General features: G+C 47.4%; 1 pseudogene; it reads left to right on the top strand.

Moving 5' to 3' along the window:
• Positions 1-343: 343 nt before the first annotated feature.
• On the top strand, positions 344-1,110 carry LOC148117104 (putative E3 ubiquitin-protein ligase IRF2BPL; annotated as a pseudogene).
• The last annotated feature ends 12,341 nt before the right edge of the window (positions 1,111-13,451 follow it).

The following is a 13,451-nucleotide window of genomic DNA, read 5'->3' as shown; positions in this document are numbered from 1 at the left end:
GAACAAGCAGTGGAGACTTGCTCTCTATCCAGCCCCTGGGGCAGAACTTTCTCACCCTCCCCGCAACCTCCCCCGCAGCTGGACTCCTTCCCCAGCCATTCAGTCCTCCCGATGGAGAAGACACCACAGAGACAGCCTGGGAGGGCGCCTACCTTCCCTGAGGCTGGCATCATGTGGGCGGCACAGGTGTCTTCGTTCCGAAGACAGTCTTGCTACCTGTGCGACCTGCCTCGCATGCCCTGGGCCATGATCTGGGACTTCTCCAAACCTGTCTGCCATGGTTGTGTCAATTACGAAGGCGCCAACAGCATAGCATTCGTGATCGAGACCACCTGCCACCTGAAACGGGGGCACGGTTGCTTCCAAGACGGCTGCTCCCCTGGCCACCGCCGCTGCCGCAACCGTGATGGAACAATGTAGCCATTTCAAGTATCCACCGCCCCCGGTGAGTCTGGGGAGCAGTAGTCATTCTGCGAGCCCCAACTCATCCTCAGTGGCAACATAGGTGGCTTCTCGGCATGGGGCGTATAGTGGGCTGGTGACTGGGCTGCCCAACCCGGGAGGTGGCAGGGGACCCAAGCTCACGGTGCCCCCAAACCTATTGCCACAGACTCTGCTTAACGGCCCAGACAGGGGAGCAGCCAAGGGCCCCCCGACTCCAGCGCCTCCCGATGCTGTGTTGGGGGGCCAACTGTCTTGGGGGTGTCCCAGGCGTGTCGGCCACTGTATCTTCCGCGCCATCTTCAACCTCTTCGACTGTGGCAGAGGTGGGCGTGGGTGCTGGTGGCAAGAGGCCTGGTTCGGTGTCGAGAACGAACCAGGAGCGTGAGCAGAAGGAGAAGTGGTGCAAAGCTGAAGCCTTGGCCGAGCTGAGTGAGAGCCTGCACAACCGTACGGAGGAGTGGACCAACAAGCCCAAGATGGTCTGTGACACACTGCTCACGCTGGCTGGCTGCACACTCTACGAGGTGCGCTTCAAGAAGGACCACTCACGTCTTTGCCTTCGACGCTGTCTCCAAGCCTGGCATGGACTACGAGCTGCTGAGGAGGCAGAGGAGGCCCAGGAGCAGGAAGAACAACGGGAGGCCGCACAGTCATAGAAACAAGTAGAAGAAGAGGAGCAGCTGAAACAGCCGAGGAGCAGGCATAGGCACGGGCTCAGGCACAGGCAGTCACAGAGAAGCTGTGCAAAGTAGCCAGGAGGCGGCAGTGCAAGGCAGAGGAGGGTGTGCAGCGTATGCAAGAGGAGCTGCAACATTTGGAGCAGCGGCGGCGACAGCAGGAGAAGCTGCTGGCTGAGAAGAACCAGAGGCTGCACGAGAGACTTCAGCACCTGGAGTAAGAGCACCGAGCTGCACTGGCACACTCTGAGGAGATTGCCACCACTCAGGCTGCTGCCGCAAAAGCCCTTCCCAATGGCCGCAATGCCCTCGACAGCCCATCTGTGGAGGTGGAACCTGAGCACACCTTCCAGGGATTACGTCAGAAGGTGTCAGCTCAGCAGCTACAGGAAGCAGGCATTCTCAGCATGGAGGAACTGCAGCGGTTGGCACAGGGCCACACCACAGTGACTGAACTCATGCAGTGGGAAGATGTGCGTCAGTACCAGAAGGGCCGCAGCAGCATTACAGGACTGCTGCTGAAGCCCACCAATGAGAAACTGAGTGTCTACACAGCCTTACAGAGACAACTGCTTAGCCCTGGAACAGCTCTTATCCTTCTGGAGGCCCAGGCGGCCTCGGGCTTCTTGCTGGACCCTGTGTGGAACTGGCAGCTGACTGTCAGTGAGGCTGTGAAGGAGGGGGTTGTGGGTCCTGAGCTGCACCACGAGCTCCTGTTGGCCGAGCGTGCTGTCACTGGTTACAAGGACCCCTACATGGGTGAGCAGATCTCCCTCTTTCAGGCCATGAAGAAGGACCTCATCGTCAGGGACCATGGCATCCGCCTGCTGGGGGCTCAGATTGCCATGGGTGGCATCATTGACCCTGTACACAGCCATCGCGTGCTCGTGGACGTGGCCTACCAGCGTGGCTACTTCGATGAAGAGATGAACTGCATCTTGGCTGATCCAAATGACGTCACCAAGGGCTTCTTCGACCCCAACACACATGAGAACCTCACCTACCTGCAGCTGCTGGAGCGCTGTGTGGAGGACCCCGAGACAGGCCTGTATGTCCTGCCACTCAATGATAAGGACGCCAAAGGTGGTGAGCTGGTGTACATTGATACAGAGGCCCGTGACGTCTTTGAAAAGGCCACTGTGTCTGCTCTGTTCAGCAAGTTCCAGGGTAAGACTGTGACCATCTGGGAGATCATCAACTCCGAGTACTTTATCACAGAGCAGCAGCGTGACCTGCTGCAGCAGTCCCGCACGGGCCGCATCACAGTGGAGAAGATCATCAAAATTGTCATCACGGTGGTGGAGGAACACGAGCAGAAGAGCCAGCTCTGTTTCGAGGGGCTCCGTGCCCTCGTTCCTGCTTCAGAGCTCCTGGACAGTGGAGTCATCAACCAAGAACTCTACCAGCAGCTGCAACAGGATGACCAAACAGATGTACCAGGACTGCATGAAAGACTTTGGCCATGGTCTGTCCTCTGGCTTCAAATACCTGGAGTACGAGAAGAAGCATGGTTCAGGTGACTGGCATAACTGGTGCCTACTTGGGGACCTGCTGCCCGAGGCTGTGCTCTTCTTCAAGGAGGGAATGCCCAGCGTGGACATGCTGCCCCAGCCCTATCTAGATGCCAGCTGTCCCATGTTACCCACTGCGCTGGTGAGTTTCAGCTTCGCCCCCAGTGCACCTCCAGGAACTGGAGCCTTGCCACCAGCGGCGCCCATGGGTCAGGGTGCAGCCTCCAGCCTGCACAAAAGGAAGGCATTCCCAGAACCTCCGGACTCAGCTGAAGGTGCACTGAAGCTCGGCAAGGATCAGCAGAGGCAGCAATGGATGGCAAACCAGAGTAAGGCCCTGAAGTTCACTATGTCCGCGGGGGGAGGGGGGGGAGGCTTTGCGGTACCAGGGCACGCAACAGGGGGACCACCCCCCTCCACCTCTGGGACCTCATTCCAATCGAACCACCCTGCCAGGGTCAGCCCCCAGAAAGGTCCATCCCCCATGGCTACACTTAGGTCGGTGGCAGACACTCTGGGCACAGCTCATTCACCCAAGGACGGCAGTTCAGTGCACTCTACCACTGTATCCGCTAGGCAAAATAGCAGCAGCCCGGTGTCCCCTGCCTCCGTGCCTACGGCAGCGTTGCCTGGTATCATGCAATGGGGACCTGAATTTACAGGTGGCTCCCCCGCCACCTAGAGCCCACCCAGGCATGGATCAAGTGCACCCCCAAAATATTCCAGATTCCGCTATGGCAAACAGTGGACCCCTGTGCTGTACCATTTGCTACGAACATTTGGAGGACACTCATTTCGTTCAGTGGCCGTCTGTCCCTAGCCACAAATTTTGTTTCACTTGTTCTAGAGAGAGTATCAAAGCCCAGGGGGCTACAGGTGAGGTGTATTGCCCCAGCAGAGAGAAATGCCCCCTAGTCGGGTCAAATGTACCTTGTGCCTTCATGCAGGGTGAAATCACAGCTATCTTAGAAGGGGATGTTAAAATGAAAAAAGAGAGAGACCCTTAAACCACAGAGCAGTGACCTCTTTTTCCCTAGACCACCTCCTCTTCAGTCTGGAGGGCCCTTCCCTGCACCTGCCTCCATTTCCCTTCCCACCAAGATATAGAATTATGAATCTAACTGCAAAAAGTTAGTCTTATGTATAGACATTATTTTCATCGTATGTTTCTATATTTTGAAACATGTATGTAACTTTTTCATTTGAAGGATAAGCTGGTTGTGTTAAGCAGTATAATACTGATTGGGTCATTTGCATCATATTCATTAGCATTTATTTGGTTGCAGAATGTTTGCCTAGGTACAGCATTAATAGCCTAGGTCTTGTATCTTTGTATCCTGTTTTGAGCCAGGATGCTGAGAGCTCTGGGCCTCGCACAGATTGGTGCTGCTTTGTTTGTTTGTTTGTTTTTGATTGTTTTTTTGGTTTCTTGCTTGGTTGAGACTAATGAGAGTCCCCAGCTCACTCGAAATCTAACCTGGCAGGTTATATCTCAAACAGGGGATATAATTTGATCCATAACTGGGATGCATACCCCCTAATACCTGGTGGCCCAGCCTGCATCCTGATCTATGTAAACTGGTTTCCAAATTAGACCCCTGGGATCTCCCAACTGGAGAAATCAAAGGAAAAATCTCTCCCCGGGGTGGTTGATATAGGATATAGACACCCATTAATTAGATACTTTGGGAACTGCAGCCCCGAGTTACTTATCCCTGCCCCCATTTGAGGTGCTTATCTGCAAAGAAAACATAATAAATTCCCTCTGCTCCTGGAGTTGGGAAAGTGCATGGTAACCTTTCCTTGATCCCTGCTGAGGTCAGGTTACAGTCCCTTCGTAGCCCCCTCCTCATTTGGTGCCATGGTATAAAAGCTAGCCCCAGCAGAACAATAAAGAAGCTGTTCCACCTCAACTTCATGCTCTGTGAATTTATTCAACCTGGACACCCTCCACCAAGACTCTTGGCTCCAGCCCGTGTTGGCACGGTAAGCTATAACCTTCAAACAGATCCATTTTATGTATGCCCCAGGGATGGTCGAGATGGGGGGTTGGCTAATAAATATGGTGGATCTGAGGACTTTTGCTGTAAGGTTTGGTCTTGTGACTTAGAGAAGGGTTGCCCAAAGAAAGAAACATTTTGAGTCACAACAAGGATGGTTTGAAGGATGGTTTAATAATTCACCCTGGTTAGCTACACTAATATCCACCTTGACTGGACCCCTAATCATATTACTGCTTATTTTGACTTTTGGCCCCTGCATCCTAAACAGGTTAGTACAGTTTATGAAGGACAGATTATTGGTAATACAAACTATGGTTCTGGCCCGGCAATATCAAATGCTGAGACAAACAGATTCGGAGTCTAACCTAGCTATGGATCAGAACCAATGGATATAAAGATTTAATCCATGTTAAAGAAAAAGGGGGGGGAATGAAAGACCCCAACCCTAGTCTCCATCTTAAGATGTTTTGATCAACTAGGCCAGGGCAAAACAAGATATCTGTAGGCAGCAGAAGCGGTCTTGAGAAAAACACCCAGTGCTTTGTGTATCAAAACCCAAGGAGGCAGAAACTGGCTGAAATTAGCTAAATATAGACTTGTTTTTGAGTTGACCAATGATGTTGCTATTGCTATGCTTCCCCATTATGTAACCCTGAGACCCTATAAATGCTTTCTGGAAAAATACACAGGGTGCTCAGTCTCCTGTGTTCTGAGTCTTCCATTGGCGCCTTCGACAATAAAGAATCCTCTTGCTATTTGCATCCATTGCCGTGTCTTATTGAGTCTGGGGGATCCTTCCCTGAACCCTAGAAATTAGGGTCTTTCAGACTGACAACAAGCTCTTAATTTCAACCCAGTTTCTACTTTCTGAGGAAACTATTATCAGAACTAAAAATGCTGGTCTGTCATTTTCATTCTTGCTCTATATTCAATTTGCAATATTGAAGGTCATGTTACCAGAATCAAGCAGCTATAAATGTTTCTACACTGAAGAAACTGGATAAATCCAGCTTCCCTTATGTTTGGAAGAACATATCTGAGAGCAGCTTGAGAAAAAATTCTTAGGAGTGGAAGATTTTCAGTGGGAGGTATGCAGATGTGTGTTTTTCACACAACTCTTGTGATAATATTGCTCCAGGTATGAGGGACCTTCTTGGATCAAAGAACTATCAAGAATTTGAGCCCAAATCTGCCTAACTCATACTCTTCAGCAGACTAGTTTAGGAAACGTATTTAATGTATACCAGGGTTTCTTACCATCTAGTGGTCACAGTCTGACTCAGCCCACCAAAGCCCATGCTTAAGCTGGCATTTTCCATCATATGCTACACTTGAATTTCTGGAAGGACTTGTAATTTGTTAGCAGAGAATGGAGCCACCATGATGCTGACGCTACCCCCATACTTCATATAGGGAAACAATTCAAAGCAGTAGATTTCCTTATTGCAAGGAAGGGCTCCTATTTGAGTTGATATTAATAATTTTGTGTAAGATGACATGTGCTTTCAAAAAAGTAACAAAAAGAAAATTGGAGTGAAAATGAACAAAGGCTTTCAGGAACTTTGAGCAGGGGACATCAGGGCCCTGAGGGAGCAAACTGGTTAGTCAGATGTAGGCTTGATTTTTGTCAGCACAAGTTCTACTGGTGAGCTGAATGCCAAGTGCAGTGTTTCACGTTTCATGTGAAACCACAAGGTAGGAGCTCTTAGGACACCTCATAGATATCTGTCAGAACCACGATTGCTTCATTGGTAGCTGAAATGGACCTCCCTTAAGTTCAGTTCTAAGTATGGGAAAGTTTACACAATTTAAAAAGTGTAAGCTTTTTTCTTCAATATAAAAATAAAATGTCTAGGCATGCACATATCAAATATATGCTCACAGACTTGAACATGTTTCAAGGCTATACAAATATTACTTCCAGACAGGGAAGAATAGAAATTAGTTGCCTGTAAACAATTTCACTATGCAGGTAGAGGTATGAGGGAAGCATTATTCACCCATTTCCATTGCTCTGGGATGAATGAACTAGAAAAACAATTCTAGTTTTAAGGCCACAAGAAGTCTTTGCCTCTCTTCTGTTGTACTTTGTTTTTCCTGGTCTGTGGTCAGCCCAGCTGAAAATACAGTATTATGACAAAAGTCCTATCATAGAACTACAGAGCCGGAGGAATATAGGGGACACTATTATTCCTCCTCTGGCCATTGGTTTGTGAGGTTGCAGCCTTTTGGAAGTGGTATGGAATATCACTTGACCCTATGCACAGTGTTTCCCCTTCTGTGTCTGCTGGCTTCTTGTCTCCCCATTTTCGTTTTCATGTTCTATTTGTTGTCAGTCTTCTTGTTGTGGTTGTGTGTGAAGTAATTTCCATTATGGGAAAAGCTTCTTCCAAGCCTAAGGCTCCTCTGAAACTTTTCCTTTCTCATTTCTGGGATTTCAAGGAGGCTACTGCAGTCTCTGCAGGCTCTGCAGCCCTGTGAAGCCAGAGTGACTTAAAACCTTCTGCTCTTTAGAATGGCCAACTTTTCAAGTTGGTTGGCCCTCTGCAGGCTCCTTTGATTTTAAGCTTATGCTTAAAGTCCAGGAGGTTATTTTCAGTCATCCAGGGCACCTGAACCAAGTACCCTATATCATGGCCTGGTGCTACCTCTTGATGCATCCTCCTTCATGGCTGAAATCCCTCCTTCTTTCCACAGAAAATAAAACCAACATTCTTCCTGTTCTACTGAAGCAAGCAAAAGGAAGCACCAATGGATCTGGTACTCCTGTTGTCTTGCCCCCACCTGCTGATCCAGACAGAGACCTTTTCCCTCCCCCATATAACAGTCTGCTTCACAGAGAGGCTAGGAACTTCCCTCGAGTGCTGATTCTACCACTGCCTCCTTCTCACTTAAATCTTTTGCTCCCTTGCAGAGTGCCTTTCTTTTCCCTCCACCCCTCCCCAAACTTCTCTTTCAGAGCACTTGTTCAAGGAAGTTGCAGGTGGCAGCATCTCTTGCTCCCCTCCTCTACACTGTAAGACCTCCTGATGAGGATGACAATCCCCTCATTCCCCACCCTGCCTGGTCTATTTCCCCATTTCAACTCGTGATCTGTATAACTGGAAACTTCAGACTCCTTCCCTTGCTGAGAAACCCCAAGCGCAAGTACACCTCTTAGATATCATCCTGTTTATTTATTCCCTGACCTGGGAAGACTATCAACAATTGCTCCAAATATTGTTCACCACTGAAAAAAGAGAGAGAATTCCACAAGAATGCCATAAGCAAGTTCCAGGGCGGGATGGTTGACCCACCGATGATGAGGCAATCATTAATGAGGTCTTTCCCCTTATGCATCCTGAGGAAGGGTGGGATTACAACATTGCTGAAGGTAGAAAATGGCTAAAAGTCTATCACCAGATTTTCATAGGTGGTCTCTGAGCAGCTACTACACAGCCCACCAATTTGTCTAAGGTAAGCCAGATAAAGCAGAGGAAGAATGAGTCACTAAAAGCATTGCTCGAATGCTTGGTGGAAGCCTATTGTACATACACTCCACTGAATCCGGAGGCTCCTGAGAACCAAATAACACTCAACTTGGCTTTCATCAACCAAGCAGCCCCAAATATTAAGAAGAAGCTTCCACGACTCAAAGGATTTGAAGGTAAAAATCGGACTGAATTGATTACCATAGCCACTGAGGTTTATCGCAACAGAGAAACACCCAAGGATAAGCAAACTTGGGGACTGGCAAAAGTCTTATTGGCAGATAAGACCTGGGGGTTTGATTAGTAGAGGTGATACAGAATGTTCCAAATATCCAATGGGCACTCCTCCATAAAAAAGGATCAATGTGCCTATTGCAAAGAAAGGGGCCATTGGAAAAAGGAATGTCCACTTAAGAAGAGGGGATAAAAAGTCCTGGAATTGGTGGATCCAGATGATTGAAGGGGGCGGTATTCAAAGCCTCTCCTCAAATCTTGGGTAACCCTAAAAGTGGAGGGGTGTCGCGAGCTCTATTCCTGAGCGGGCATTCTGCCCTTACTTTGAGGTCTGCAAGCAAATACTCAGGATGGCCACAGTCTTTTGTTCTAGGAACTAGTTTATTATGCCAATAGTCAAATCTCCAAATGTTACTATAGCAGATTTAAGCAAATATCAAAACTATGACAATCATTAGCCAATCAATCACATCACACATTCCACTTCAATCAGCAAGCATTCCTATACCCTAGGCAAGGCCTTCTACCCTATTTTACTGAGGCTTTGGTGTATATGACCTGATGATGGTTTGTGGCTCTCAACGTAGACCTCTGGATCAGCAAGTCTTGATCCGCAGGCAAGAGCTAGTTCTCTGGCTCTTGGAAGGTCTCAGCTGTCAAGTTGCTGGTTCATTGGATTCTCTATGACTGCTTCTGACAGCATGTCTAGCAAGTCATTTTGAGAATGTCTTCTGGCCGTGGGCTTCGAGTTTTTATACTGTTTATAGCTGTCTTACCTCCTTACTTCTAGATTAACACGCATGTCTGCTTATCATATAGTTACGTCACACTTGTTCACTCAACTCAAACGTCTTATCATCACTGCACACATTGCTTCATACTTTTTAGTTTCATTTTGTGTGTCACTTAATATTTCCTTTTAATACTCCTAGACGTATTTGTCCTTACAGACTCATAACAAGGGGCAAACTGTTGATTTCCTAGTGGACACTGGTGCTCATCATTCAGTGTTAAAAACTCCACTGGGTCTTCTATCAGACAAGCAAACCTGGGCTCAAGGGGCTTCCAGTTCGGCTCTACAACCATGGACCACAAAATGAACTATGGACTTGGGAAGGAAGAAAATTAAACATTCCTTTATAGTTATCCCTGGATGCCCTTACTCCCTCCTGGGAAGAGACTTGTTGGATAATATGAAAGCCCAAATTTATTTCACTGGGATGGGGGTGATGATCTCCACATGGCCCAAAGTCTATGCCTTATGCCTAGATCTTGAAGAAGAATACAGGCTCTTCTCACAGACTTCCACTCTAGAGATGTCTCCTATAATGCCTAAACTCCAGCGCTCCATCCCAGAAGTGTAGGCAGAAACTAACCCACCAGGTTTAGTGATTCAGGAGCTCCCAGTTGTAATCGTGTTAAAAGCCAATGCCCAACCAGTCAGGGTGAGGCAGTATCCCATGACCCTGGAGGCCAAGTCAGGTATTACTAAACATTAATTTGCTCCTGGAGCATGGAATCCTGGTGCCTTGACAGTCTCCATGGAACACTCCACTTCTACCAGTTAAGAAGCCAGGGACCAATGACTTTCAACCTATGTAAGATCTTAGGGAGATTAGCAAAGGGCTTGAAGACATTCATGCCACAGTTCCCAACCCCTATAATCTCTTGAGCTCCATGTCCCCAGAGCATCAATTGTACTCAGTTCTAGATCTTAAGGACACCTTCTTCAGCCTAACTCTTGAAGCCAAGAGTCAACCACTTTTGCTTTCGAATGGGCAACAACCAACACTGAGGCTTCAGGGGTCAGCTTACCTGGGTTCAAAAATTCCCCAACCATCTTTTACAAAGCCCTACATGAAGACTTGAAGGATTATTGGTCGTCACACCTAGAGGTAAGCCTCATGCAGTATCAGTATGTTGATGATCTTTTGATTGGCTCTAAAGACCGAGACTCTTACCTACAGACAACTAGAGACTTGCTACAGACCTTATTCCAATTGGGGTAAAAGTGTCAGCTAAGGGAGCTGGAGAGATGACTCAGAGGTTAAGAGCACTGGCTGCTCTTCCAGAGGTCCTGAGTTCAATTCCCTGCAACCACATGGTGGCTCACAAAGCATCAGCTAAGAAGGCCCATATCTGTGCCCCAAAAGTCACATACCTGGGACACATACTGAAAAAAGGTAAGAGATGGCTGTCACCTGCTCAAAAACAAACTATACTGGATATCCCAACACCCAAAACCTGGAGACAGGTCCGAGAGTTTCTGGGTTTAGACAGATTTTGCAGACTCTGGATACCTGGATTTGCTTAATTGGCAAAACCCTTATATGAGGCTACCCGGGGGGACAGAGGAGTCTTTTCTTTGGAGTGAGACTCAGGATAGAGCTTTCAAAAACATAAAAGAAGCTCTGCTAAAGGCCCATGCTTTAGTCCTACCAGACATAAATAAACATTTTCAGCTGTTTATAAATGAAAGAAGTGGGGTGGCCAAGGGGGTTTTGGCTCAATGTCTTGAACCTTGGGAGTGACAGGTGGCCTATTTGTCCAAGCAACTGGATCCTGTGGCCTCTGGGTGGCCTAGCTGCCTTCGTATCATTGCAGCTACAGTCCTTCTAGTCAAAGATGCTGACAATTGACTCTGGGCAACCCTTAATTATAACCACTCCTCATTCTATAGATGGGGTCCTCAAAAACCCCTCTGACAGGTGGACGACTAATGCCCAGTTAACACACTACCAGGCTTCACCTTTGAACCCCTCTTGCATCAGATTCCTTCCCAGCACCTCGCTCAATGCTATGACCTTACTGCCTAATCCAGACTCTGATGTCATCCATGACTTCACAGAGATACTTTAGCAAGTACATGGAATCCGGTTGGACTTGACTTGGCTAAATCCAGATCTCATGTACTTCACAGATGGCAGCAACTTCATTGGAGAAGGGACCAGGTATGCATGGGTAGCAATAGCAACACCTTCAGAGACAATATGGGCTACTTCCTTGCCCCGTACCTCAGTACAAAAGGCTGAGCTGATTGCATTAACCAAAGCTTTACAATTAGGGAAGGATAAAACTATCAATGTTTACACAGACAGTCGTTATGCCTTTGCTACAGCTCATGTCCACGGATCCATATATCAGGAATGGGACTTACTGACTGCAGAGGGGAAGACTAGTAAAAACAAACAAGAAAGTTTGGATCTATTGTCTGCCCTCTGGCTCTCGCAAAGACAGGCCATTATTTATTGCCCAGGACATCAGAAAGGAGACTCCTACAAGGCCTCAGGCAATAAAAAGGCAGACCAGGCAGCCAAGGAAGTAGCCTTAAATGTGGCTGGTTCATTGATAATAATGCCAGATCCCATGTTGTCTGAAAAGCCAGAATATTCTACAAAGGACAATAAAGACATTGCATCCTTATTGAACACTCGAGTTAAAAATGGGTGAAAGCATACAACAGACAAATGGCTCATTTTACCAGCTGAACTGGCTAAGTCCCTAATCTACCAAATTCACATGGGGACACATTTAGGCAAAAAAAAATTAAAGGAGCTCCTGAGACACTTGAGGTTTATGATTTTCAACATGGGTAAATTGGTGGAGGACTGGTTGACTAAATGCCTCTTGTGCCAGGCAACTAGCCCACAGAAGAAGGGATTCTCTCAAGATAAGAGAGGCAGAAACTTCCCCTGGCGTCCACTGGGAAATGGATTTCACTGAGGTAAGACCTGGCAAATATGGGGATAGATATCTCTTAGTTTTTGTAGATACCTTCTCTGAATAGACTGAAGCCTTCCCCACTCAAAAATAAACAGCATCAATAGTGGTTAAGAAGATTCTCGATACTCATTCCTAGATATGGGCTCCCTTCTGTGATAGGGTCAGATAACAGACTATCTTTCATCTCCAAGGTAACTCTAGACTTAGTTAAGGCATTCCAATTGGGGACCAACTGGAAATTATATTGTGCATATCATCCCCAAAGTTCAAGACAGGTAGAGAGGTAGGTCAAATCATACATTAAAGGAGGTTTAACTAAATTAACCCTAGAACCTGGTGATGACTGGACAGCCCTCCTACCCTTCTCCCAGTTCCAAGTATGGAACACTCCCTACTATTGTCAGGTAACACCTTATGAGATTATTTGGCAGGCCCCCTTCCTTGGTCCCCAGACTCCCAGCAGAAGTTATGGCTAAAATGTCTAAATACAAGTTTCTTAAGTCCATCCAGGCTCTCCTGACTACCCAGGATGATGTCTTCCCACTCCATTGCTACAAGCTACCTCATTTGGATTCGAAGACACCATAAGGAGACTCTTGGACCATGCTGGAAGGGACCAGTATCCTCTCCTGTCACCTTTATGTGGAGACTCACAGACTTCTGCACAGGATGATTAATATCTGAAGTGTTACTGTCAGATCTCAGGGCTGCCCCAGTCTTTGAAACTGACCTATGCCACTTAATGCCACACCTTTTACTAAATAAGGTGCCTAGCAAAAATACAAATAGGAGGGCTATCAAGGTTGGCTCCCGGCCTATGAAAATGTGTAAGTCCCTAATTCTTAATCAAAAGTGTCTCCGAGGATACGCAAGATAAACATTATTATGTTTGCCCAGCTGCCTCTACTCAAGCCTGTTCCAATCAAAATGAGTTCTGGCATCCTTCCTTGGGTTGTGAGACATGGATCCCACCTTCAAGTGTTGATAAGGATCTCTTTATAACCCTATCAGCCACAGTCAACAGTTCCTGCACAAAACCCTTGTACTGTAACCCTATTATAATCAAAGTCAAAAATGGGATGCAGTGCACCCACAAAGTTATAGTTCCTGGGACTTAGGGAGATCTTGGGGATGGAGGATATGGGAAACTGGAAATGACCAAAGAATGACATTTACTATACAGTGATCACAAGTCAAGATGCCTGTCCTCCCTATAAACCCCCTGCAAGGCCTCATCAGACTTCTCCCATGTCCCATGCAGGTCCCCATAGCTCCACTCCTGACCACTAAGTCAGCTCAGAGCCTCAACCCCCTGGGGTTTACTGTGTCAACAACTGTGCAGAAAGAGACAAGCTCCATAGATCCTCTAGTGCCTGCAGACCCTCTCCT

The sequence above is a fragment of the Myodes glareolus genome, unplaced genomic scaffold (assembly GCF_982192425.1).
Source record: "Myodes glareolus unplaced genomic scaffold, mMyoGla1.1 HAP1_SCAFFOLD_62, whole genome shotgun sequence".
NCBI classification, from domain to species: Eukaryota; Metazoa; Chordata; class Mammalia; order Rodentia; family Cricetidae; genus Myodes; species Myodes glareolus.
This window is presented reverse-complemented; position numbering and strand designations above follow the sequence as displayed.